This window comes from Dermacentor variabilis, chromosome 7 (assembly GCF_050947875.1).
Source record: "Dermacentor variabilis isolate Ectoservices chromosome 7, ASM5094787v1, whole genome shotgun sequence".
Classification (NCBI taxonomy): Eukaryota; Metazoa; Arthropoda; class Arachnida; order Ixodida; family Ixodidae; genus Dermacentor; species Dermacentor variabilis.
In genome coordinates, this window is record NC_134574.1 from 140,868,581 (window position 1) to 140,890,866 (window position 22,286).

The following is a 22,286-nucleotide window of genomic DNA, read 5'->3' on the forward strand; positions in this document are numbered from 1 at the left end:
GTTTTATTTAGCACGCAGTATACCCCATTGCAAGAAATTAAGTAGCTGATATTTTTTTCTCTAGTTAATAACACCGTGGGAAGTGACGTGGGATTTGTTTTCGGACATCCTCATGGCGCACTCCAATTGTTTGAGCGTCAATCTCGGTACTGAGAGTACACGGTACCATCACAGCTGCCACCGACCATTCGGGTTTCGTTTCCAGCGAAATGAGACACAATTTTAGCCACGCTTTCCGACCTTACGCAGAAGCACCCGTACTGCCCCGGCTGCATGCCAGCGGCCACCGCCTGCAAACCAGTCCTCACCAAGTACACGCGCGATGCAAAGAAGTTAGCGCACAAAGGATGACAGCTTGGGCACAGAATCAAGGAGAAACAAACACGCGCCAAAATTAGCAAAAAAAATAACAAGTATGACGTGACAACGTCACACATGGCATCGAACACACTGGCCGAGCATCACGTCAAGACAGGCCACATCCTCGATTCGGATGCAGCAGCTATGCCATCGCCAGAGAAACATCGCTCTACGCGCTTACTGCTATAGACTCACCCTACATCCGGTCAACCGAACATGTGAATACCCGCACACGTGCTAATTAATGTACCAGATATCTAAACCCACGATCATTGCGCCATCTTGCGGGATATACAAGCGAGCACTGTGCATATCCGTTGTTATCGTGAACAAGGGGCCCGTCAGGGGCCTCGAAACATGAACATTTGCGATTATTTATTGTATTTCTTTATTTTGGCCAGTGTTTAGCTTTTTCTTTGTATCGTCCTCGTCAGACTATATTCCGTCGAACTCTCTACTACAGGTTAACACTGTGTAGCAGTGCTTCCCTCGTGGACAACGGCTTTGGAAAGCCGTCATCCGTAGGTTTCTACCACCTACACTTCTCCTCACGGAAACGCAGCATCAATCCATTTTACACCGTTACGCTGCGTTGGAAAGGACACAAAGCTACGCACACTGCTGCTACTTGCCTCAATGAAGGCGAATCGCTAGGCGTCGTGAATGCGTAATGTGTCCTAGTGGTACACGCCAAGTCAAAATTTTGCAGCATCTGCAGCTGCGCGTCACATTGCACCCTTGAACTTTCTGACAAAGCTGGCACCTGTTATTACGTATTGTCGGGCACACAAGCGCAACAAGGCACATCTTCGTAATGTCATATCTCGACAGCACACGCGTTTTATTCGTCAAAAAGCGCAGAACCCGAAGCGGGTCATTCTGCAGCGAAGTTTAATTCATACCGACAGGAGCGCCAGACGGAAGAGCAGCGAACTAAGGGCGGTCGTTTTACGGCAGCAACTTTTGAATTGTTTCATCATTAGGAGAGACTAAATAAAAATAAATTCACCGACTATTACGACACTCCCTAATGCGAAATATGGGCGCAGCTGTATACGCGTTTTCATTTCGCGATATATTGGCTGGCGCGGACAATGTCTCGTGCGGCACATTGCAGACGGAGCGAAGTGTGGCGCGACTGCCTCGATAATCGTGACGCGTGGGCGGGATTCACCGCAGCCGCCGCAGAGAGACCACCCGCTCACGCAGCGCTTTGTTTCCATACCGACGACGCGCGCTACTCCGGCGCCATCTCGTAGCCATCGTCGCCGTAAAGCCCGTCGTTCGCGGCACTACACGCATCACGCTTTCGTTTGCAGCGCTCAAACTAAACGTTGCCATGATGCCAAGAGGCGAGCTTCTCTGCCAACGCATACACTATCTCCCTTTTGACCCGTCCGCGAGCGAAAGTGATTCCCTGTGTTCTCCCACGTAGGGGACAATGTCACGTTTTCGTCAGAGCTCCGCCACTGGCGCCTCCACAGTAGGGGCCTGCAAACACCACCGAGACTGCACCCGCGAGGTTATCAGTAACCTACCTACTCCGACCCCTCCACGCGCAAGCCTACAGCGCGATAGCGCGCCACGGACCTGCACCCAACCTATGTGAACTGAGAACACCAACACTGTGGCGCAGATTGATCACAATTGAAAGCTCTGACTTTGGATTAGGCACTAGTAGGGGCTGGCGCGTACGCCGAGCCCCACTACCAAAAATTACATGCCCCACCTATCCCGCTTTGGGATAGTGGCGTGCTTCAGCCCGCCGCAGTGCAATGGTTGGCCTCTGCACGGGGCCCCGGCCTCAATGATCACCGGAGGGCCCGACACCAGGTAAGTATGCCGCACAGCGCGACGGGCTAACAGGTCATTCCAGGAACGACAGCATATGGGACAAGCGAAGAAGTTTGGTTAGAATCTATTTGAAAAAGCAGCAAAGCAGCTAAAGCTTGCAAAATAGAATATTTGAACACGAAAGCATCCTAGGCATAATCCTGTATATAGAGAACACGGAACCGTTCCTTTTGAAAGACAACGTTGAGAAAGATTATGCGCACACACGTAAGCGACAAAAGGATCGAACATGCCTTTGCACCGTATAGCGTTGGTCACCACTGGCGATTGCGCTTGCTGGATCACGACTGAATCAAAAAGTAAACGACGAAAGTAATACATTGTTGAGCTACAAGATCACCGGCAAGGAGGTTTCTGAGATCTTGTAGCTCAACAATACACTACCTTTGTCGTGACCGGCCATAGACGGCCATAGACGCTGTACAACGTCCTTCGAATAAAACGTCCACACACAGGCACACGCCGCGCGCGGTACCGAAACGTGCCCAAACACGCGCAGTGCAAGAGGCAAACAAGGCGGTATGAACGAGAGATGAGAGAAATGTACGGCCGACTAGTTGAAGTTTACCCCGCATGCGGCGCTCAAAGGCTGGCGCAACATCGTCGCTCGGTGGTGCCGTTCTTGTCTATGCAAGCGAGCTCTGTGCATATTCGTTGTTATTGTGAAAAAGGGGACCGTTAGGGCCCTCGAAACGTCAACATTAGCTTTTCCTTTATTATTTTTCTTTATTTTGGCGAGTGTTTGTTTCCACTATGTATCCCCCTCGTCAGACGGTATTCCCGTCGAACTCTCGACTACAGGTTACCACTGTGTAGCAGTGCTATACCCTCGTGGGCAGAGGCTTTGGATAGCCGCCATCCGTAAGTTTCTACCACCCACAGTTCTCCAGCGAGGATAGGTGGGCTGTGCTCTTGGGCAGCCCCGAACTCAACGACCAAACCCTGGCCGTCCAGAGTGCCCGCGATCGGGCCGTCAAGTTCGGCTTGGCGGCCCCTACGTGGGACTATAAGCCGGGTGGCGCGGGGTCTCCCCTGCGTCTCCTCTGGATCTATTAAAAGATATTTCACTCACTCACTCACCGTCGTAGGCTACCTACTCCGCCGCCTCCACGCGCAAACCACGGACCTGCACCACGGACAGCGCGCCCAACCTGTGTTAGTCGAAAACACGCACCCTGCGTTGGACCTCCAGGACAACTTAAAGCTCTGACTTTGGATTTCGCATTGGTAGGGGCTGGCGCGTACGCCGAGCCCCACTACCAAAAATTACATGCCCCACCTATCCCGGTTTGGGATAGTGGCGTGCTTCAGCCAACCGCAGTGCAATGGTAGGCCTCGGCACGGGGTCCCGGCCGTAATGATCACCGGAGAGCCCGACACCAGGTAAGTATGCAAAACAGCGTGACGGACTGACAGGCCGTTCCAGGAACGACAGCATGTGGGACAAGCGGACAAGTTTAGTTAGAGCCTACTTGAAACAGCAGCAAAGAAGCTGAAGCTCACAAAATATAATATTTGATCATGAAAGCACCCTGCACATGATCCTGTATATAGAGAACGCGGAATAGTTCCTTTTCAATGACCACGTTGAGAAAGAACTGTGCGCACGCACGTAGGCGGCAAAAGGATCGAACATGCCTTTGACCGTAGCATTGGTCCACACTGGCGATGGCGCTTGCTGAATCATGACTGAATCAAAAGTAAACGACGAAAGTATAGTATATTGTTCAGCTACAAGATCCCCGGCAAGGAGGTTTCTGTGATCTCGTAGCTCAACAATACACTACGCTTTGTCGTGACCGGCCATAGACGCGCATACACTAAAATTCGTGCGTGACCGCACCGCGCCCCGCGAAACTGTCGCAGATGTTTCAATAACTATTTTAGACCTCCTTGACCGCATTATACACAGCCGCGAAAACACCATCATCATTAACGGTCTGTATTTTCTTACAACCCGTTTAATTTCAAAGAGACTAGATTTATTGGCTCTTTCGCGATGGTCACGGTCTTTACGGTGGTCAGACGCCCACTGTTGTCGCTCTTTGAGACGTACGTGCTGCCGCGGGACAGTTTTGGCTCGTCTGAAGGTTTCCATCGGGGGCTTCAAGCGTGTCAAAGGCGCAGGGTGCGCAACCCCCCTTAGAGAAGTGGTTACGCACCGGGCAGTTATGAGGGCGACTATACTTCCTATCCCACGTCGTGTGTGCAACAGTTTTCCACCGCCAGCGCGCCCTCACAACCACCTGAGCTATCTTCAACAGTGTGGCCGAGTGTAAGGAGGAGAAAGAGGTGCACTCAGGCTAGGGTGCTGGCACGGCGAACGCTAGAGAAGATGAAGAGGCAGAACAGAGGCAGAATACCGAATGTCTATCTGCTGCACTCTCTCGTGCAATATATATATATATATATATATATATATATATATATATATATATATATATATATATATATATATATATATATATATATATATATATATATATATATGTATATATATATCGGCCCCAGCACCCTTCCCCAATCCCCAACTTCAGGAAGAATTAAACCTTTTCGCCTATGCGGTGAGATGTTCCATCCATGACGTCACAAGAACAGTATCTATAGTCAGAGAACGTTCTGTTTTCTTGGCACCAAGTATAGCCGGTTGCAAGTAATTCAGGAGCTGAGATTTTTTTGTCTCTATTTAATGACGCCACTGGAAGCTGACGTGGGTTTCGTTTTCCCGTATCCTCATGGCTAACTCCGACTGTTTGAGCGTCAGTTTCGGTACTGGGAGAACACGGTCCCATCACTGCTGCCACGGACTGTTTGGGTTTCGTTTGAAGCGAAATAAGGCTCAACTGTAGGCACGCTTCTCGACCTTACGGAAAAGCACCCATAGTGCCCCGGCTGCATGCCAGCTTTCAACGTCTGTAACACAGTTTTAAAGAATGCATCACCAACTAGCCCAGCACCAAGTATTATTGAAGTAAACCAGTTTTCGCCAAATATACGCGCGATGCAGAGAACTCAGCGCGCACAAAGGATGACCGGTTAGCCACAGAATCAAGAAGAAACAAACACGCGCCAAAATTAGGAAAGATAACGATAGATATGAAGTGACAAAGTCAAACATATCTTTGAACACGCTGGGCGAGCATCCCGTAAAGACAGGTCATATCCTCGATTCGGATGCAGCAGCTATATCATCGCCGGCGAAACATTCCTTTACGTAGTTGCTACTATTGAATCATTCTACATCAAGTCAACCGCACATGTGATTACCCGGACACGTCACAATGCACCAGATACCTAAACCCACGATAATTGCGCAATCTTTCCGGTATACAAGCAAACACTGTGCATATTCCTTAATGTGAACAAGGGGCCCTCGAAACATGAACATTTGCGTTTCTTTATTACTTTTCTTTTTTTGGGCCGATGCTCGTTTCTTCTGTATATCCTCCTCGTCAGACGGTATTCCATCGAACTCTCGACTGCAGGTGAGTAGCAGTGCTTTGGATAACCGTCATTTGTAAGTCTCTGCCAGCTACACTTCTCCTCACGGAAACACAGCATCAATCCATATTACACCGTTACAATGCGTTGGAAAAGACACAAAGCTACGTACACTGCTGCTATTTTTCTCAATAAACGCGATTCGCTAGGTGTCGCGAATGCGTAATGTGTCCAAGCCCTACACGACAAGACTTAATTTTGCAGCATCGGCAGCTGCGTGAGTGAGTGAGTGAGTGAGTGAGTGAGTGAGTGAGTGAGTGAGTGAGTGAGTGAGTGAGTGAGTGAGTGAGTGAGTGAGTGAGTGAGTGAGTGAGTGAGTGAGTGAGTGAGTGAGTGAGTGAGGTAAAGAACTTTATTCGCTCCAGAGAAGACGCAGGGGGACCCCGCGCCACCGGGCTAGTCCCACGCAGGGACCACCTACCCGAGCTTGTCACGCTGCATCCTTCCGCTCCCTGACAAAGCAGGCACTTCTTATTACGTATTGGTCAGGCACACAAGCACAACACGACACGCTTTCGTAATGCCACATCTCGACAGTATACATGTATTCGTCAGAAAGCGCAGACTCCGAAGCGGGTCATTCTGTAGCGAAGCTTTATTGATACCGACAGCAGACAAGCCAACTGAGGGCGAGCGTCTCACGGCAGTAACCTTTAAATTGTTTTATTATTAGGGGAGGCTAAACTTAAAAAAAGAAATTCACCTAACATTACGATACTCCCTAATGCGAAATTTGACCGCAGCAGTATATAAGCATTTTCATTTCGCGATATATTGGCTGGCACGGACAATCCCACTCGTGCGGCCCGCTGCAAAGGGGGCGGAGTCTGGCACAACTGCCTCACTAATCGTGACGCGTGGGCGGGATTCAAAGCAGCCGCCGCAGACAGATCGCCGCTCATGCAGCGCTTTGTTTCCATACAGACAACGCGCGCTACTCTGGCGCCATCTCGTAGCCATCGTGGCCGCGGAGCCCGTCTTTCGCGCCACTACACTTCTCACGCTTTCCTTTGCTCGGTTTAAGGGAGCAGGCCGACGCTTGCCGCAGGAACGGGTGCTTAAGAGCTGCGCTCAAGCTAAGCGTTGCCATGCTGCCAGGAGGCGAGCTTCTCTGCCAACGCAGACACTCTCTCCCTTCCGACCCGTCGGGGAGCTAAACTTATTCCTTGCGTTCTCACATGCAGGGACAATCTCACATTTTCGTCACAGCCTCTCAGTAGGATGCCTGCCTGAACACCACCGAGACTGCACCCTCGAGGTCGTCGGCTACCTATACTCTGCCGCCTCTAACACGTCACGGATTTGCAGCCAACATTTGTTACCCGGAAACACCCACACTGCGGCGGATACGCGTGACAGTGAAAAGCTCTGACTTTCGATTTGGCATTGGTAGGGGCTGGCGCGTACGCCGAGCCCCACTACCAAAAATTACATGCCCCACCTATCCCGCTTTGGGATAGTGGCGTGCTTCAGCCCCCCGCAGTGCAATGGCAGGCCTCGGCACGGAGCCCCGGCCGCAGTGATCACCGGAGAGCCCGACACCAGGTAAGTATGCCACATAGCGCGACGGGCTGACAGGCCATTCCAGGAAGGACAGCATATGTGACGCGCGGAGAAGTTTAGTTAGGGCCTATTTGAAAGAGAAGCAAAGCAACTTAAGCGTGTGAAATAGAACATTTGAACACAGAAGCATCCTGCACATAATCCTGTATGTAAAGAACGCGGAACAATTGCTTTTCAAGGACCACGTTGACAAAACTATGCGCACACACATAAGCGACAAAAGGATCGAACATGCCTTTGCACCGTAGCGTTGGTCACCACTGGCAATTACGCTTGCTGAATCATGACTGAATCAAAAGTAAACGACGAAAGTAGTATTTTGTTGAGCTACAAGATCACCGGCAAGAATGTTTCTGTGATCTTGTAACTCAACAATACACTACCTTTGTCGTGACCGGCCATAGAGGCGCATGCAGTAAAATTCGAACGTGATCGCACCGCGCCCCGCGAAACTATCGTAGAGGTTTAAATGATTATTTTTGACCTCCTTGGCCGCACTATACACAGCCCCGAGAACACCACCATCATTAAGGGTCTGTATTTTCTTACAATCAGTTTAATTTCAACGAGACTAGATTTATTGGCTCATTCGCTACGGCCATTACGGCGGTCAGGCGCCCACTATTGTAGTTCTTTGAGACGTACGTGATACCGCGGGACAGCTTTGGGCCGTCTGAAAGTTTACATCAGGGGGCTCAGGTGTGTCAAAGACACGGGGTGCGTAACTACCCGCAGAGAAGTGGTTCCTCACTGGACGGTTATGAGGACGACTATATTCCATTCCCACGCCATGTATGCAACGGCTTTCCAAAACCAACGCGCTTTCACAACCCCCTGAGCTATCTTCAGCAGTGTGGCCGAGTGTAATGATGAGAAAGAGGTGCACGCGCACTGAGCCTAGAGCAGATGAAGAGGCAGAAGTAAGCAGGCGTTCTGGCGGACGCCCGGTTGTCTACTTCACTCTCATGTACAATATATATATAACCCATGCTGCCCCGGCTGCATGCCAGCGTTCACCCCTTCCAAACCAGACCTCGCCAAGTACACGCGCGATGCAGAGAAGTTAGCGCACACGGGGGTGACAGGTTAGCCACAGTATCAGGAACAAAGAAACATGCGCCAAGATTGGGAAAAAGTGATAAGTATGACGTGACAAAGTCAACCATGGCATCGATCGCGCTGGCAAATCATCACGCGAAGAAAGGCCACATCGTCGATTCGGACGCAGCAGCGATATCATCGCCGGAGAAACATCGCTCTACGGGCTTCCTGCTATAGAGCAATCCGACATCCAGTCAACCGCTCGTGGGAATAGCCGGACACGTGCTAATTAATGCACCAGATATCTAAACCTACGATCATTGCGCCGTCTTTCCGATATACAAGAGAGCACTGTGCATACTCGTTGTTATTGTGAAGAGAGAGAGAGAGAAACAACTTTATTTGCCACTGCAGGGTAGGCAGTTAGGACAGGTAGGCCTAGTGTGAACAAAGGGCCAGTTATTGCCTCGAAACGTGAACATTTATTGCGTTATTGTGAACAAAGGGCCCGTTATGTGCCTCGAAACGTGAACATTTACTTTTTTCTTTATTATTTTTCTTTATTTTGGCGAGAGGTTGTTTCTTCTATATATCCTCCTGGTCAGACGGTATTCCGTCGAACTCTCGACTACAGGTTAGCACTGTGCAGCAGTGCTTCCCACGTGAGCAACAACTTTGTATCACCGTCATCTGTAAGCTTCTAATGCCTACACTTCGCCTCACGGAAACACAGCAGCGAGCCATTACACCGTAAGACTGCGTTGCAAGCCCAAAGGCACGCAACCATGCACACTGCTGCCACTTACCTCTGCCGACGCGATTCGCTATAAGCGTCGCGAATGCGTAATGTGTCCTAGTGGCCGCGACAAAAGTTTGCAGTGTCTGCGACTGCGATGCCAAACTGCACTCTTTAATGGTGTGAGGCCGGGCTGGTTCCTATTCCATGCTGAAGTGACTAGCGCAAGGGTGGACGCGGGACACAAAAAGGCGACAGGGACAATGAGTTGTAAGTTTGCGCTTGTCCTTGTCACCTTTTTGTGTCCCGCGTTCACTCTTGCGCTAGTCATTTCTCCACTCTTGCGCCTTCTGACAAAGCGCGCGCCTCCAAATACTTATTGGCAGGCACACGAGCACAGCAGGACACGTACTCCTAATGCCGCATCTCGACACTACATGCTTTGTTCGTCAGAAAGTGCAGGACCCGAAGTGAGTCATTCTGTGTCGAAGTTTAATTCATACCGACAGCAGCGCCAGACGAGAGACCAGGGAACTGAGGGCGAACGTTTTACGGCAATAAATTCTTCATTAATTCACTATTAGAGGAGAGTGAATAAACGAAAAATTCACCGGCTATTTCGATACTCCCTAATGTGAAATTTGAGCGACGCTGTGTACGTTTTTTCATTCCGCGATATATTGGCTGACTCGGACAATATGTCTCGGGCGCCATGTTGCGAACGGAGTAAAGTTTGACATGCCTGCCTCCCTGAAACGTGACGCGTGGGCACAATTCAAAACAGCCGCAGCAGACAGACCTCCGCTCATGCAGCGCTTTGTTTCCACACAGACGACGCGCGCTTCTCTGGCGCCATCACGTGGCCATCGTCGGCGCAAAGCCCCGTCTTGCGCTGCACTACCCCCTTTCTTCTCATGCTTTCGCCATACTCTCCTCCTCCGCTTTCATCCTCGCGCTATCTTCGCTGTCCCCGTCTTTTCTCTCTCGCTGCGCTTCGCGTTCGCTCTCATCTTTCGCTGCGCTCGTTCGCTCGGTTACGAGGGCGGACACCGACGCTCCCCGCAGTAACGGGGGCGCCTAAGAGCCTCGCTCTAACAAAGCATTGCCATGTTGCCAGGAGGCTCTACCAACGCAGACACTATCTCCGTTGTGGCCCGTCCACGAGCGAAACTAATTCCCAGATTTCTCCCATGCACTAACAATGTCGCATTTTCGTCACAGCTCTGCCACCGGCGTCTCTACAGTAGGGAGCCTGCCAACGCCACCGAAAAAAATTAAATTATAGGGTTTTTACGTGCCAAAACCACTTTCTGATTATGAACCACGCCGTAGTGGAGGACTCCAGATATTTTGACCACCTGGAGTACTTTGACGTGCGCCTAAAGTACACGGATGTTTTCGAATTTCGCCCACATCGAAATGGGGCCACCGTGGCCGATTCAGCAGCCCAACACCATAGCCACTGAGCAACGAAGGCGGGTTTGCCAACACCAGCGACTTGCCGCGTGGTCGTGCGCAGGCTACCCACCCCGCCGCCTCCATGCGCAAGCCTACAGCGTGTCGGGCCCGCGTCCAACCGCGGTAAGCCAACAATAACCACATCACGGCGGAGCTGGATTACAGTTACAAAAGCCTGACTTTGGATTTGCTGTTGGTAGGGGCTGGCGCGTACGCCGAGCCCCACTAGCAAAAATTACATGCCCCACCTATCCCGCTTTGGGATAGTGGCGTGCTTCAGCCCCCCGCAGTGCAATGGCAGGCCTCGGCACGGAGCTCCGGCCGCAATGATCACCGGAGAGCCCGACACCAGGTAAGTATGCCACACAGATCGACGGGCTAACAGGCCATTCCAGGGATGACAGCATATGGGACAAGCGAAGAAGTTTGGTTAGAATCTATTTGAAAAAGCAGCAAAGCAGCTAAAGCGTGTGAAATAGAATATTTGAACACACAAGCATCCCGCGCATAATCCTGTATATAGAGAACGTGGAGCAATTGCTGTTCAAGGATCCCGTTGAGAAAAAAACTATGCGCACACACGTAAACGACAGAAGCGGCAAATGCTCAGTTCCACCGTATAGCGTTGGTCACCACCGGCAGTTGCGCGCGCTGAATCATGACTGAATCAAAAGTAAACGCGTCAAAAGAATGCAGTGTATAGTTGAGCTACAAGATCACCTGCACGAATGTTTAGTGATCGGCCATAGATGCGCGTACACATTTTCTCACGTGATCGTACTCGGGGCTGCCACCGCGACTCGTGCAACCGTCGCAGAAGTGTAAAAATCCATTTTCAACCTACTCGATCGCGCTACATGCAGCCCCGAGAACACCATCATCATTAAGGGTCCGTGTTTTCTGACAATGCGCTTAATTTCAAAGCGACAAGCTTTCTTTTACCCTTTCACGATGGTCACACTCCTTACGGTGGTCAGATGTCGACTATTATAGCTCAGTCAGACTTACGTGCTACCGCGGAGGTGTTTTGGGGCCTCTGGAGGTTTATATCAGGGGTTCAGGGGCAAGTTCGTATTGCGTGCATTCCGCGTTGCCCTTGCGGAGTGCCGGGCTCAGCAGGGCTTTCAGTTAGCGAGGGAAAAACAGCAACGATCCTTACAAAAAAGAACCCGGAAGAGTGACGGCACAGTGAAGGCGAGTTTTGCTTTTGGGCAGCGCATAACTCAATCTACCGAAGCGTCAACGGTGGGCGCGCCTTCATAAAGAAGTGCCTGCCCAGGTAAAGCAGACCCATCCTAAATACGTATTTCTGCTTGCTTGCTGAAGTCATTAAGACGTCTACAAATGAGCTTCACCAAGATATACGTGCACATCACCGGACAAGTTATACGCCTCAAATAGTCAGCTCACGTTTTTTCCTAAGTTTGTCTTGGTCAAGCCTCGAGTAGCCAATGGCAAGCTGTGCCGTAGACATTTTATGATTTAGGTTCTTCTATATATTCGCAAGAGCCACCTTCAGTTAAATTTGTTCTTTTGTGCTGTTAAGGGACGCTGCTTCACTGCACAAAAATGGTCTCCATTCAACGGTGTGAAAGGGGTTGGACAGCAAAGCTGTAAACCACAACGAGTACCCAGTGCGACGTAGTTTGATATTGCTCACGTGGTGACATTCACGTGTACTTTACGTAATCATTAGCCTAAGACGTTTGGACGGTCTGCGACTTGGCTTCCGCCGCTACTTCGTGCACCTATAAAGAGTCTACCAGAGTGAAGAGAAATTTGCCCCGCGTCGTACGTAGGCTGCTCATCAGGAGTCCTCATTATACGTGGTTTTCCCATAGAACTGTCACAACGCAAATCAGTTGCTAGACGGGTCCTTCTTTTACGTACGAAATAGTAGTTCCGTCACTGGCTGCTTCGTATGCTAACCCTTCGGGAGAACTCTTTCATTAATGGCGTGTGAGATGCGCGTAAATGATAAGTCTCGGTATTACATCTCTTTGCAGTAGGAAATGTTAACGACTCGTGAAAGAAAGGTACTCTTGAAATAATTTGCGACATTTATTAGGGATGGAAATATCGCCACTTGCATGCAGAGGTCACAGATATATGTAATTCACTCAGTAACTGAAATGAGACCCAGCCGAATTCACTCGAAATCACAATCAACAGCAGTCATGCGCAGCAGCGTTTGTACTCAAAACTTACAGTAAACAAAAGAAAAAGGAAGAAAGCCTTCAATTTCTCTCGACAGGCCGAGCAGCATTAGTAATAGCGAAGTATAAGGCAATTTTTCGAAGTAAGAAAATTTTTCGAGGTCACACTAAGTTTCTTCAAGTGCGGCTGTTATTAAAAGTTATATACGCGCGCGCGCGCGCGTGCGTGCGTGCGTGCGTGCGTGCGTGCGTGCGTGCGTGCGTGCGTGCGTGCGTGCGTGTGTGTGTGTGTGTGTGTGCGGGGGGGGGGCGCGTTGGGTTCGGAAAGCTGCTGGGCCCGTGCCTCCCCCCCCCCCCGCCCCCCATCTGCAAAAATCGAAACATTCAACCTATGCGGCGAAATGCTCCATCCATGGCGTCTCGTGAAAAGTATCTACAGTTAGTGAAGGTTCCGTTCCTTTCGCACCCAGTATAGCCCGCTGCAAGAAATTCAGTTGCGGATAACCTTTTTTTTTTTTAATTAATAACGCCCCTGGAAGGTGACATGGCTTTCATTTTCGGATACCTTCAAGGCGCACTCCAAGGGTTTCAGCGTCAGTCTCGGTGCTTTGAGAACACAGCACCATCACTGCTGACACACACCATTTGGGTTTCATTTCCAGCGAAATGAGAAGCAGTTTTATCCATGCTGTTCGAACTTACGGAGAAGCACCCACATTGCCCCGGCTGGATGCCAGCGTTCAAGGCGCGCAAACTAGTCCTCGCCAAGTACACGCGCGATGCAGAGAAGTTAGCGCACACAGGGGAGGTCACGTTAGCTACAGCATCAAGAAGAAGCAAACACGCGCCAAAACAAGGGAAAATGATAAGCATGACGTGACGAACTCAAACGTGGTATCGATCGCGCTGGCAAATCATCAGGCTAAGAGGGGCCACATCCTCGATTTGGACGCAGCAGCTATATAATCGCCAGAGATACATCGCCAGATACTCTACGCGCTACCTGCTATAGAGTAATCCTACATCCAGTCAACGGCTCATGGGAATACCCGGACAGGTGCTAGTTAATGCACCAGGCACCTAAACCCACGAACATTGCGCCGTCTTTCCGGAATACAAGCGAGCTGTTCGCATATTCGTTAATGTGAACAAGGGGCCCGTTATGGGCCTCCAAACGTCAACATTTGCTTTTTCTTTCTCACTTTTCTTTATTTTGGCGAGTGTTTGTTTTCCGCTATGTATCGTCCTCGTCCGACGGTAATACGTCGAACTCTTGACTACTGGCTAGCACTGTGTAGCAGTGCTTGCCCTGTCGGCAAAGGCTTTGGATCACCGTCATCCGTAAGTTTCTGCCAGCTACACTTCGCCTCACGGAAACGCAGCAGCAAGCCATTAGACCGTTACACTGCGTTGCAAGCCCAAAGACACACAGCCATGCACATACTTCCCCAGCCAACGCGATTCGCTATTGGCGTCGCGAATGCGTAATGTGTCCTGGTGGCATGCAAACCAAGTCAAAAGTTTGCATTGTCTGCGGCTGCGATGCCAAACTGCACTCTTTCTCCTTCTGACAAAGCACGCGCCTCGAAGTACTTATTGCCAGGCACACGAGCACAATGGGACACGCACTCGTTATGCCGTATCTCGACATTACATGGTTTATCCGTCAGAAAGCGCAGGACCCGTAGCGGATTATTCTGTACCGATGTTTAACTCATACCGCCAGCGGCGCCAGATCAAAGACCAACGAACTGAGGGCGAGCGCTTTAGGGCAATACCTTTCAATTGTTTCATTAACAGATCAGAGGGTATTAAAAAAATCGCCGGCGGTTACGACACTCCCTAAATACGGAATTTGAGCGCAGCTGTATACATGTTTTCCTTTCGCGACATATTGACAGGCTCAGATAGTCTATGTCTGGTGCGCCATGTTGCAAACGGAGTGAAGTTTGGCACGACTGCATCACTAATCGTGACGCGTGGGCGCGATTCACAGCAGCCGCCGCAGACAGACCTCCGCTCATGCAGCGCTTTGTTTCCATACAGACGACGCGCGCTACTCTGGCGCCATCACGTAGCCATCGTCGCCGCAAAGCCCCGTCTTGCGCTGCACTACCCTTTCTCTTCTCACACTTTTGCCATAATCTCCTCCTCCTCTTTCCTTCGCGCGCTGTCTTCGCTATCCCCGTCTTTCCTCTCTCGTTCGCTTGGTTAGGAGGAAGGACGCTGACGCTCGCCACTGTAACGGGGGCTTAAGAGCTGCGCTCTAACAAAGGGTTGCCAAGTTGCCAGGAGGCGAGCTTCTCTACCAACGCAGACACTATCTCCCTTGTGGCCCCTCCACGAGCGAAACTAATTCCCATTGTTCTCCCATGCAGGAACAATGTCACCTTTAAGTTCACTGCTCCGCGACCGGCGCCTCCACAGTAGGGAGCCTGCAAACGCCACCGAAAAAAAATTTAATTGTCGGGTTGTACGTGCCAAAATCACTCTCTGATTATGAGGCACGCCGTAGTGGAGGACTTCGGATATTTCGACCACCTGGGGTTCTTTTCAACGTGCACCTAAATCTAAGTGCACGGGTGTTATCGTATTTGGCCTCCATCGAAATGGGGCCGCCGTGGGCGGGATACCATCCCGGGCCGCCAACACCATCGAGTTGCCGCGCAGTCGTACGTAGGCTACGCCGACAATAGTCACATCATGGCGGAGCTGGATGACACTTACAAAGTGCTGACTTTGGATTTGATATAGGTAGGGGCTGGCGCGTACGCCGAGCCCCACTACCAAAAATTACATGCCCCACCTATCCCGCTTTGGGATAGTGGCGTGCTTCAGCCAACCGCAGTGCAATGGCAGGCCTCGGCACGGAGCCCCGGCCGCAATGATCACCGGAGAGCCCGACACCAGGTAAGTATGCCACATAGCGCGACGGGCTAACAGGCCATTCCAGGAATGACAGCATGTGGGACAAGCGAAGAAGTTTGGTTAGAATCTATTTGAAAAAGCAGCAAAGCAGCTAAAGCGTGTGAAATAGAATATTTGAACACACAAGCATCCTGCGCATAATCCTGTATATAGAGAACGTGGAGCAATTGCTTTTCAGGGATCGCGTTGAGAAAAAAACTATGTGCACACAGGTAAACGACAGAAGCGGCAAATGCTCAGTTCCACCGTAGCGTTGGTCACCAGCGGCAGTTGCGCGTGCTGAATCAGGACTGAATCAGAAGTAAACGACAAAAGAATACAGTGTCTTGTTGAGCTACAAGGTCACATGCGCGAATGTTTAGTGATCGGCCATAGACGCGCGTACACATTTTAGCGCGTGATCGCACTCGGGGCTGACACCGCGACCCGTGCAACCGTCATAGCGGTTTAACAAGTTATTTTTTTAAAATCTCCTCGTTCGCACTGCACACGGCCCCGAGAACACCATCGTCATTAACAAACAGCTCGTATTTTCTAACAATCCGTTTCATTTCAAAGCGACTATCTTTATTTTACTCTTTCATGATGGTCGCGGTCTTTACGGTGGTCAGACGTGCACTACTATAGCTCTGCACAAAGAACTGCCTGCCCAGGCAAGGCAGACCCATCTTAAATTCGGGTTTCTCCCTGCTTGCTCAAGCCACCAAGACGTCTATCATTCAGCTTCACCAAGTTATGCGTGCTGACCGGACTCGTCACAGCTCTGCCGCCGGGGCCTCCGCAGTGGGGTGCCTACCACAACACCGTTGAATCACGTGGTCATACTTGATACCTACCCGGCCGGCTCCATTCGCAGCCTATAAGCCCGATAGCGTCACTATCGGAACAGACCAGGTACATAGAGTTTCATATTACTATAGCTAGAGGCAAATCTGGTGATGTGATCGTTCAACTATCATGGGAATGATGGGAAGTGCAGGCTACGGATTATTGTTCAGTTGACTGGCGAACTAGTCTACAGCTATTTTCATGCAGTTTTGGTTTCGCTCCCAGCACAATTGCTATAACCCGCATGGGGGCAGTGCGACGCAAAGGCAATTGTGCCTTTGTTCTGTTGCTCGAGGTGACGATAGCGCTCTGGACCAGCGGCTGGGCCGACGTTTGTGTCGTGGTGTGGTGACGAAGCCCTGACGAGAAAGTGACGGAATCGTAAACGCTGAAAGAATGTGTTTTTGACCGTTTTGACTTCGATTCGTTAAGTGTGTTAGATTGGCGCTGTAGCGCTATGTGCTTTACCAAACTTCAGAAGAGCAGAAAGGAAGGGACTACCGATACAAGCACGATACTACGCACATGTTCTATACTTAGAACCCTTAAAGCACGTAGAAAACGTGGCATGCCTACTAATAAGCTTAAGTGGGACTTTCATTAAAATGCGTCTCTATTGTGTACCTACTTGTGCGTACACAATTGGCGTTTACCGGTCCACCGGTTATATGCCCTACGCATTACATTGCCTGCCCATCTCGATTATTTTTCTTAATGTCAAATAGAATATTGGCTTTCCACGTTTGCATCCACACTGCTCTCTTCCTGTCTCTTGCCGTTGCACGTAACATCTTTCGTCCAGTCGCTCTTTGCGTGGTCAGTATGTCTATGCAACTTGCTCTTTTGATGCAGCTGTTTCGCTTCCTGCACATGTTTATATTTGCCGTGCGAGCCTTAAAGCAGTAAAGTTTAGCTGCACACATTTGCTGGGTTTTCAATACTCTGCGAGTAACTTTATTCTATTGGTGATGGACAGTGCAATAGAAAGACGGCTGAGTGCTTGTACGACACATTTTGTTTACTAGATAGACGGTTTTACTTCTAGTGGCTTGACAATCAAATTTGGTTGAGGGCGTCATTACGCATTTATGTGCTCATTGAAATGTGTGTTCCAGGACATTTGAGAACAAGAACTTACTTGTGGTAGGAAAGGTTGCAGCTTCCTGGCTGTAGTCTGCTGTCGCAAAATGGGTAAGCGCAAAGCCAAGCCATAATTACACCTGCTGGCCCGCACTTCCGAAGATGCGGTACGTCAACATCTCTATATAATGAAGCATACTTGTAAGAGGCAACAAGCGTCCTCGCTAGCACTGCAGTGGATATGTTTAAAAGTACTTGAAGACATTCCGTAATCATGACAGCCGCGCAGCCTTTCAAAAGAGCGAGATAGTTCGCAAGTGCCTGTCGTCTGCGTGAAAAGTCTCGCGTTCGCAGCGAGCAGGCATCGTAGCAGACGACATTTGTAGCATTCATCTCAAAGGCGCAACACTTTCTCACAATACAAAGCTTTCATTTCCATGCATACTTAATGAGCACTTTTATATAAGTACATTCACGGTTGTTGTTGCTGTTGTAAAAACAAATAAATAATTATTCACTGGCTCTAAATCGGGAACAGAATTGCAGAACAATGCATACCCTGGCGTGCCCTGGTGGTAAACTGCTCTTCAATCGCAAAGTCATGCAAAGTTCGTATAGTCTGCATTTTATAAGATGAGGCAGAAATAAAACTAGATTTTTACGCGAAAATAGTTTAGTATAGCTTCGTTTACTGTGCCGCAAGCAAACGCCGCTAGTCTAAAGATCGAAGTCAGTGCGGAGCCTGTACTTCCCATCATTCCCATGTAGGTTGAGGCAACGCTATGGACGTCGACACTAGAGCTACATTTCCTTCTAGTGTATTTGTTTAGAACCTATACCTAACACCCAAGCGGGGAGCGCCGACAATACCCGCATTCAGGCGGACGACAATTTCAAAGGCCTGATTTTCGATTTTGTAAGGGTAGGGGCTGGCGCGTACGCCGAGCCCCACTACCAAAAATTACATGCCCCACCTGCCCCGGTTTGGGATAGAGGCGTGCTTCAGCCAACCGCAGTGCAAAGGTAGGCCTCTGCACGGGGCCCCGGCCTCCAAGATCACCGGAGAGCCCGACACCAGGTAAGTATGTCATACATCGCGCCGGTGTGACAGGCCGTTCCAGGAACGACAGCATATGGGACAAGCGAAGAAGTTTGGTTAGAATCTATTTGAAAAAGCAGCAAAGCAGCTAAAGCGTGTGAAATAGAACATTTGAACACAGAAGCATCCTGCACTTAATCCTGTATGTAGAGAACGCGGAGCAATTGCTTTTCAAGGATCACGTTGACAAAAAACTATGTGCACACAGGTAAACGACAGAAGCGGCAAATGCTCAGTTCCACCGTAGCGTTGGTTACCACCGGCAGTTGCGCGTGCTGAATCACGACTGAATCAAAAGTAAACAATCAATTGTTGAGCTACAAGATCACCGGCAAGGAGGTTTAGTGGCCGTCCATATACGCGTGTACACAATTTCGTGCGTGATCGCACTCGGGGCTGCCACCACGCCCCGTGGAACCGTCGACCTAAAGAGGTTTTAAAAATTGTTTCAAATCTCCTTCATCACACCACATACCGCCCCCAGAACAGCATCGTCAACAAGGGTCCGTACTTTCTAAGAATCCGTTTCATTTCAAAGTGACCAGCCTGATTTTATTCTTGCACGATGGTCGCGCTCTTTACGGTGGTCAGACGTCCAAAATTATAGCGCTTTCAGACCTGCGTGCTGACGCAAGATAGTTCTGGGGCGTCTGAAGGTTTAAATAAGGGGTTCAAGGGCAAGTTCGAGCCGCGTGCGTTCCGCGTTGCCCTTGCTGAGTGCAGGGCTCAGCAAGGGTTTCAGTTAGCCAGTGAAAAAACGTCAAAGATTCTCACAGAAAAGAGCCCAGAAGAGCGACTACACAGCGAAGGCAAGTTTTGCTGTCGGACAGCTGATAGCTAAATCTACCAAGGCGTCAACTGTGGGTGCCTGCATAAAGAACTGCCTGCACAGGCAAAGCAGACCCATCTGAAATTCGGGCTTCTGCCTGCTTGCTCAAGTCACCAAGACGTCTATCATTCAGCTTCACCAAGATATGCGTGCTGACCGGACTCGTCATATAGCTTCGCCACCAGCGCCTCCACAATAGGGTTCCGATACCGCAACACCACTGAACCACGTGGTCGTACTTGATACCTACTGGGCCGCCTCCATTCGCAGCCTATAAGCCCGATAGCGTCACTATCAGAATATCCCAGATGCTTAGAGTTTCATATTATTACAACCAGAGGGAAATAGGGCACTGCGATCGTTCAACCATCATGGGAATGATGGTAAGTGCAGGTTACGGATTGGCATTCAATTGAGTGGCGAACTAACTAGTCTACATGTATTTTTTGGCAGTTTTGGTTTCGCTCCCAGCGCAATTGCTATAACCCGCCTTGAGGCAGTGCGACGCAAAGCTATCTGCCTTTGTTATGTTGCTCGAAGTGGCGATAGCGCGCTGGGCCAGCGGCTGGGCCGATGTTTGTGTCGTGGTGTGGTCACGAAGCCCTGACAAGAAACCGACGGCATCGTAAACGCTGAAACAACGTGTTTTGATCGTTTTGACCGTTTTGACCTTAATTTGTTGAGTGTGTTAAGTTGGCGCTGTACGTGCTTTCTCAAACTTCAGAAGAGCAAAAATAAGGGACAACTGATACAAGCACGATACTACGCACACGTTCTATACTTAGAACCATTAAAGCACGTAGAAAACGTGGTAGGCCTAGTAATAAGCTAAAGTAGGGCTTTCATTAAAATGCGTCGCGATTGTGCATCTATTGGTGCTTTCTTCTGCTGTGATTGATGGGGCCGGCGTTTGTCGGTCGACCGGTTATATGTCCTACGCATGACATTGCGTGACAATCTCGATTATTTTCTTTTAATGTCAAATAGAATATCGGCCTTCCCCGTTTGCATCCATACAGCTTTCTTCCTGTCTCAGGAAGAAAGCTGTTTTCGTTCAGCAGCTGTTAGCGTCGTCAGCATGTAGATGGCACTTCTGCTACAGCTGTTTGGCTTCTTGTACATACATATATTTGCAGTGCGAGCCTTAAAGCTGTAAATTTTAGCTGCACGCATGTGCTGGGTTTTTGATAACCTGCGAGTAACATTGCTTTACGGGTGATGGAGAGTGCAATAGAAAGACGGCTGACTTCTTGTATAACGCATTTTGTTTACTTGATAGACAATTTTACTTCTAGTGGCTTGGCAATCAAATTTGATTGAGGGCTTCATTACGCATTGCTCGTTTATGTGCTCATTGAAACGTGTGTTTCAGGACATTTGAGAACAAAAACTTACTTGTGGTAGGAAAGGTTGCCGCTTCCTAGCTGTAGTCTGCTGTCGAAAAAATGGTTAAGCACCAACCCACGCCATAATTACACCTGCTGGCGCGCGCTTCAGGTGATGCGGTACGTCAATATACTATATAATGAAGCGTACTCGCAAGAGGCCACAAGCGTCCCAGCTAGCACAGCAGCAGATGTATTTAAAAGCACTTGAAAACGTTGAACAATCGTGACAGCCGACGCAGCCTTTCGAAAGGGCGACATAGTTCGCAAGTGCCTGACGTGAAAAGTCTCGCGTTTGCAGCGAGAAGGCGTCGTAGCAGACGACACTTGTAGAATTCGTCTCAAAGGCGCAACACTTCCTGACAATACAAAGTTTTTTTTATTTCCATAAATACTTGATGAGTACTTTTTATATAAGTAGATGCACGGTTGTTGTCGCTGTTGTAAAAATAAATAACTATTCACTGGCTCTAAATCGGGAACTGTCGAACAATGCATCTCAAAGTCATACAAAGCTTATGTAATGCATTGAGCATTATATAACATATACTGCCGAAATAACAGGTACTACGCGAAAATATTTTAGTATAGCTTCGTTTACTGCGCCGGAAGAAAGTGCAACTGGTCCAAAGATCGAAGCAAATGCGAAACCTACAAGCGCCACATTTCGCGCAAGCGAATTTGTGTGGAAACTGTGCGATTGTGCTTACACGAAAACCCGTGAGCGCCTATAACAACTGCGATCAGGTTGAACCGGACGACAATTTCAAAGGCCTCGTTTTCGATTCCGTATGGGTAGGGGCTGGCGCTCACGCCGAGCCCCACTACCAAAAATTACATGCCCCACCTATCCCGGTTTGGGATAGTGGCGTGCTTCAGCCAACCGCAGTGCAATGGTAGGCCCCGGCACGGGGCCCCGGCCTCCAAGATCACCGGAGAGCCCGACACCAGGTAAGTATGCAAAACAGCGTGACGGGCTGACAGGCCGTTCCAGGAACGACAGCATATGTGACGAGCAGAGAAGTTTAGTTAAAGCTCATCTGAAAGAGCCGCAAAGTAGCTAAAGCTTCCAAAATAGAATATTTGAACACACAAGCATCCTGTGCCTAATCCTGTATATGGGGAACGCTGAAAAATTGCTTTTCAGGGACCATGTTGCGGAAAAACTATGTTCACGCACGTAAACGACAAAAGGGGCAAACGTTCTGATGCACCGTTGTGTTGGCCACCACCGGCAGTTGCGCGTGCTGAATCATGAGTGAATCAAAAGTAAACGACAAAAGTGGTATATTGTTGGTGTACAAGATCACCGACAAGGAGGTTTAGTGGCCGTCCATAGACGCGCGTACACTTTCGCGCGTGGTCGCGCTCGGCGTTGCACACCACGCCCCGTGAAACCGTGGCACCCAAAGAGGCTAAAGAATGACCGCCCAAGCACTCCTACAGATGGTTAAACAGCGAAGGTGAA

At 49.6% G+C, this 22,286-nt stretch overlaps 7 non-coding genes across 7 annotated transcripts; all 7 read right to left on the reverse strand.

The window, feature by feature from the left end:
- Nucleotides 1-2,038: 2,038 nt before the first annotated feature.
- Nucleotides 2,039-2,201, reverse strand: LOC142589159 (U1 spliceosomal RNA). Its single transcript, XR_012829843.1, has one exon. It is a non-coding gene; the product is annotated as a U1 spliceosomal RNA (small nuclear RNA).
- A 1,241-nt stretch (nucleotides 2,202-3,442) lies between these two features.
- Nucleotides 3,443-3,605, reverse strand: LOC142589148 (U1 spliceosomal RNA). The gene has a single exon (XR_012829840.1). It is a non-coding gene; the product is annotated as a U1 spliceosomal RNA (small nuclear RNA).
- Nucleotides 3,606-7,105: 3,500 nt separating this feature from the next.
- LOC142589099 (U1 spliceosomal RNA) lies at nucleotides 7,106-7,268 on the reverse strand. Its single transcript, XR_012829823.1, has one exon. It is a non-coding gene; the product is annotated as a U1 spliceosomal RNA (small nuclear RNA).
- A 3,442-nt stretch (nucleotides 7,269-10,710) lies between these two features.
- Nucleotides 10,711-10,873, reverse strand: LOC142589110 (U1 spliceosomal RNA). Its single transcript, XR_012829825.1, has one exon. It is a non-coding gene; the product is annotated as a U1 spliceosomal RNA (small nuclear RNA).
- Nucleotides 10,874-15,424: 4,551 nt separating this feature from the next.
- Nucleotides 15,425-15,587, reverse strand: LOC142589181 (U1 spliceosomal RNA). The gene has a single exon (XR_012829852.1). It is a non-coding gene; the product is annotated as a U1 spliceosomal RNA (small nuclear RNA).
- Nucleotides 15,588-18,428: 2,841 nt separating this feature from the next.
- Nucleotides 18,429-18,591, reverse strand: LOC142589121 (U1 spliceosomal RNA). The gene has a single exon (XR_012829829.1). It is a non-coding gene; the product is annotated as a U1 spliceosomal RNA (small nuclear RNA).
- Nucleotides 18,592-21,614: 3,023 nt separating this feature from the next.
- Nucleotides 21,615-21,777, reverse strand: LOC142589170 (U1 spliceosomal RNA). The gene has a single exon (XR_012829848.1). It is a non-coding gene; the product is annotated as a U1 spliceosomal RNA (small nuclear RNA).
- Nucleotides 21,778-22,286: the final 509 nt, after the last annotated feature.